Source organism: Pecten maximus, chromosome 11, assembly GCF_902652985.1.
Source record: "Pecten maximus chromosome 11, xPecMax1.1, whole genome shotgun sequence".
In the NCBI taxonomy this organism is placed as follows: domain Eukaryota; kingdom Metazoa; phylum Mollusca; class Bivalvia; order Pectinida; family Pectinidae; genus Pecten; species Pecten maximus.
Window position 1 is genome coordinate 23,067,777 of NC_047025.1, and position 6,000 is coordinate 23,073,776.

The following is a 6,000-nucleotide window of genomic DNA, read 5'->3' on the forward strand; positions in this document are numbered from 1 at the left end:
GAGTGTAGATTTGAAAATGAAGCCTTTCGAAACGAGTTCAAACTATTAAATATTTTTTTGATATTCCTACATATAGATGCTACAATTATTGACCCGATTCATAATTTGTAAGTTTTAATAGTAAGCAATCAGTAGTACCTGATCTCACAATCATTAGCTAAGATAATGTACCATAATAATAATATTTTTTTTTACACATTTTTTTCTGACTAAGAAATGTCATTTAGTATTCATGTACTTGTGTCCTTATATAACACACACTCTTACTAACTCGTCCTCCTGACCCATCTTCCTTTTCACTCCCACTTGTTATCTCCGGTATTCTTTACATCCCTCCTTGTACAAACTATTCTCTCCCAACTTCGCACATTCCCCGAACCCTCCCCGTTGGTTCTCCTACCATGCCCCATATCTTCTGCCATACGCCCTGCCCGATGTGCCGTTGACTAAGTATATGTCCTTGACATCTCCAGCGTATCTCTTTCCTCTGTCCTGGATTACATCATGCCTATGATGTATCGCTCTATCGTGTCCGAATCGATGTCTTCAGTAACTGTGTGCAATCTACCAGCTTTATTCTGTATGCGACATCTTATGTATTACACTACTCTTATTTCTATTATATGTCTTTGCATTTTATGAAGGTATAAGCTATGTATAGCTCTTTTATTTCTGATATACATAAACAACATTGTTAAAGACACCTACTACAGTAAAGTTATATGCCGATGACGCCTCTCGCTACGTCACTGTTGATGTTCCAAACATAAGTGCAGACATTCTTAATCGTGATCTTGATAAAATTCATAACTGGTCGCAAAGGTGGTTGGTTAATAATTTTAAACCTTGTTAAACAGAAATCCTTCTCGCATGGTAAACAATTTTTCACCACCTTTTTGCAACACGACCCTTTACAATAAATCCTCTCCGCCATTCAATCCTCTCAGTCATCGGTATCTGGAACTCTTTGCCAAACTGTGTTAAAAATGGTCCTTCAATTTATAAACTGAAATCATATCTAAGTAAATACTCATAAAGTCCCAATGTACCACTTTACTGATACCTACATTGTAAATGGGCCAGATTCCCCATGCTAGCTTGAGAATGGAGTGTAGTTCCCTTAAGTTTTATCTCCACCGAAGAAATCTTATTGATAGTCCCATGTGTCCCTTGTATAGAATCAAATGAAACCAACGAGCATTATCTAGTACACTGTCGTCTATTTGATGACATAAACGATCCATTAACAACTGATTTACTTTGTTCGGGAATGATGAGCTTTCTGATGATGAATACGTTATAATAATGTTTTGTGTACAATCTTTCATTATTAACTCCAAACGATTTAACTAAGGTCTTTCCTACCGACATCCTTAACCAATGCCAGTTATTTCCAATTCTCATTGGCCCGGCAATCCTACGTCTTTCACATCAATATTACCCAGCCCCTTCCTCCCCTCTCTTTCTTCCACACCCCAACTTCATCCCAATCTTGCATTCCTTTCATACTCCACAAAATCTCTCAAACTGTGTTTAAAACATTTCGAAGCGTTCCATAACCTATGCCATCATGTCTAATGTAAAAGTATTTACTATTGGAAAAGGATTAATACAGTATAAGGTTGTATTTTTTATTTCCGGATTCTATTCTTGTATATTTTGTCCATACTGTTGTAGTCATTTGTAATATACATACTGGGATTAAATGAAGTTGATATCAATAAATAAAAACACTTTTATTGAATTAAGAGAGAGTTTGTTTTCTTTGCGTATAGAATTAGCATGCCACAAACAATGATTTTTCTAAAAATAACATTTATTATTTTTCAGACGGGGTCATATTTGAGCATATTTGGGATGTTTTTGTACAATAATCTATTACACCAATTATCTTTTTTCTTTCAAATTTTGACTCTTTATCGCCTAGATAATCACTGAAATTGAAATGAATTTTTTATCCCCAGCAAAATTTTGATTGTAGATGTAGGCAACCACCTTAATTCGCCATTGCGAGGAAGAAGAAACTCAGCCAAACAGTTAAAGTGACAAAGAAGCAAATTTCTCCCAACCAGATGAAAACTAATAGGCTAGAAATCAATAGGGAATTAGTGATATTATTAAAATTCATATCACCAAACGCAATCAAAGAATGAATGTCTGTCAGTAAATACAATAACATGGTAAAAGGTCACCACTTATCAGTAAATTTCTTTCGGGTTTATTGATCATCTGTGCATTCTTGGCATATAATTTCACATTCTGTGGAGGACTGTAATTCATTCGAATTATCTTGTTGTAAAATAATACTAACCTTCATGTATATGCAAAGGAAAGCTATTCATAGGACTCGTATCGTCATATGATGATTGTCAAGTTAAACGTTTGAATAGAATTTCGTGTTTTAGTATCAATGACCAGTTTCCCTCTAGTAAGAACTCTCGTTCACATCGTAGTAGAACTACATAGGGTATTATCTGTGAACATCTCGTTCTAATGGTATCTTCGCTAGCCAAGGCTTCTGATTATGTCTCACTCTGAGTGAAAAGTAATCAGAAGCCCTGGCTAGCGAAGATGTTCTAAGGGAGGCAACCAATGACATTTACGTCTTTGTTGGACAGATATTAGGTAAGTCAAGAGTTGTCTCTCTTTACTAAGTTTATTGCCTTCATGTTGCAATACTTTGCAAAGTGATCTTGTCAGGGTGTAAGCTAATCTGGACTTAGAAATATTTGAATAGCATGTCACATGATCTTGGATAAAAAATGAACTGGAGAGACTGATGAGGACACCGATCTCATTATGACATTAATAGCAAACTTGTTCTTAATTAGCTTTAGCTAAGCGTCATTCTGTTTAGGATAATTTAGAAACTTTATTAAATACGGCAAGTTCGCGAGGACCCGAGAAGTTGAGACTGTACATGTAAGATTACTGAGGAATAGTATCTAGTGTAAGTGGTTCATGTGTGAGTCACGCGTTTTTGCGTTCAAATGTTGTTCCCCGTATCTTTTTTGTATTTTTTTTTGTCCAGGATTGCCCTAGCTTTGCGTTTGTTAAATAGCTCGCTGTATAAGTAATAAAATTAAACCATGTTTCTCTGATGTATTTTATGGGGGTGGGGGTGCAGGATTTCCGATGTTATTGAATCTTGAAAACAAAAATTTTATTCGTCCGAAGTATCAAGGAATAATCAACAATTATGCAGTGACAGTTCACGTGTGTATACTTTAAGTACCTATATATACTGCGAGTTACTTTATTAACTTGTGTATTACTTGTACTACCCCTGTGTCTGGGATATCAGCATGCCTGAATTCCTTGTCCGTATCCTTGACATATAGCCATGGGATGTAAAGCTGATCCTATTCTTGTAATGCTTTCACAGTGGTTAAATAACATTGAAGGGTAATGTGGCCATGATAACCTTCTCCACTCCTTTACTCCATCCAGTTTTAAGATTTTCTCTAAATCTTTATTGCCGTCATATTTTAATTAGCATTTAAAACAAAGGAAATTACCACACAAAGAGGTCTCCGATTATGCTGCTAGCTAGAAGCAAATAAGTGTGCACTGACCTCATTTAATTATAAAATAAATAAAAAAAACCCATCTTTTACAGTTTTAATCGGTTATTTGGGCTTGCATACAGCATGGGTTTATGTGATATAAAATATTGTCTAGCCTTATATTTAAGAAATAATCACAAATACCTATCTTTAAAGACATGCTATAGTTACAAGCAAAAAAAGAGTGTATCCTGACCTCATTTTAAAGTCTTGCAGTAAGTCTAAAGTTTTATTTAATCTACAAATCTAATTTTGAGGATATGAATTTTAAAGCTTAATCTTTTAATAATAGTGAAATGTTGCAACTAAAGGGAAATAACTCTTCTGTACTTAGTGCATACATTTCAGATTTCTTCAGGAAGTTCCTTCGCTCCCTAGCCAAACAGTACCTCTGATGTTAGCCACAACTAGCAAGACTCCAGTTACTTACCATACAGTGCATAGTATAAACTCTTACAATCTAATGAAGAAGCAGCAAACCGTTGGCGAAATCATCATTGTACCAGTAAACCCATTTCTGTTTCATCAATATACATACACATGTAATTGTTGACCGCTAATTCATGTTTATCTATTTGGTTTCTCCAACTTTTCTCTTTATGGCAACCATGATATCTGCAACACCTGGTTAACTTTAGTATTTAGCTACCTGTGTATTATGCTGTAGCCTAACAGGTCTCCGAGATTATAGATCCCTTTAGTATCGACATTAGTTCTGCTGCGTGTGATATGTAGGTTACCAGAAAACAAAATATTTTCATTTCACTATGAAAACACACAAAAAAGTAGTTCATGTTGACATATAATTTTAAGTTTCAGTATTTTTTAGACAGTTTAGACTGAGGTGGACCATGTGTAATATTTTCATTGTTTAAAAGCAGTCTGAACTCGGACATGCCAGTTGGTCATAAGTGTTGAGTAAGGTCAGACCCTGTTTTAATCACATATGCCTGGTTATGACATCAAACCAGAAAATCCAATTACATTAGGCATATTTCAATTACTTTTTATGTCGGTTCGAAGACATAAAGTGGTTCATCATTAAATCGAATGTGGATCAGAAAGTAATTTCTTGAAAGTTTTCCTGGGTTTGGTTGTACATGTGTATCTATATACAAACACCAAACAGAAGCCAAATTGGTGGTCTGATTAATTTGATTTATTTTATTGAGTTCAAGTTGCAAATCTGACTGATTACTTGTTTAAAAATCTCAAATAATGTTTTACCTGTGGTGGCCATGTGACTTGGAATGTTGTCTTGAATGATACTGAGAACATAGTCTATGATGGAAATTGACTTGTTTTCTGTTCCATTAATCTGGAATATTAGTAGTTTCTACATTTGCATTAGTTAATATCATTTTTAGCTCACCTGGCCCAAAGGACCAAACACTTATGCTGTTGTGTGGCATCCATCAAAATCCAAAAGGCCTGGAATCCTTATATTCAGCTGGTAGGTTTCTTGGATGGAATTCAAAGACATTTGTAAAAGAAATTACCTTGACTCATATTCAAGGGATTCAATTTGTTTAAAAAATGAATTCTTCTGATTAATTAAAAGGCCTTGAATCAAGATATTAGGTTGGTATGTTACAGGGATAGAGCCTGATCAAAGTTTGCAAGACGAAATGATCTCGACCTATATTCAAAGTCACAATGGTCAAATTGGTTAAAACCTTCAAACAACTTCTGCTGATTAACTAAAAATCCATGGATCAAGATATGATATATTCCTTGAAAAGTGTGTGACAAAGACTGCAAAAGTAAATGGCCTTAACCCATATAAAGGGTCACTGGGATGAACTTAGTTAAAACACTCAGATAAACTCTTCTCATTAACTTGAAGGCATTAAATCAAGATATTTGCTGCTGTGTTCTTGAATAGATGTCCAACATTTGCAAAACGAAATGACCTTGATTTATATTCAAGGGCACAGAGGTCAAATTTGTTTAAACATTCAAATTAATTTGGTTAATTAAAATGCCTAGAATCAAGATATATGGCTTATTGGTTCTTGGGATGATGCCCATCAAAATTTGCCAAAATAATTGACCTTGACCCTTATTCAGACCCAGATTGAGGATGCAAGCCCACTGGGACACTTGCTCCTTTAGCAGGTTTTCATTGTTTTACGCAATATGTTAATAGAACTTTTATTGTACTATACACATGATATTAAACGTTATGACTGACGACTTTGTGTGATCTGATGTGCTTTGACAGTATCTGTATATGAAATGAAACATTTTTTTCCAAACAAAAAGTGCTCAGTGACACAGTTATTTTTGTCACATCAGTAACATAATGTTGCAAAAGTTGTTACTTTATTAGTGATGACGTCATTATTTCACTTTAACGTTATGTGTGTGTATCTGTTATTCAAAATGTTTGTCTTGCTAAACCAAACTCTGTACAAAGGTCCTATTGGATGGA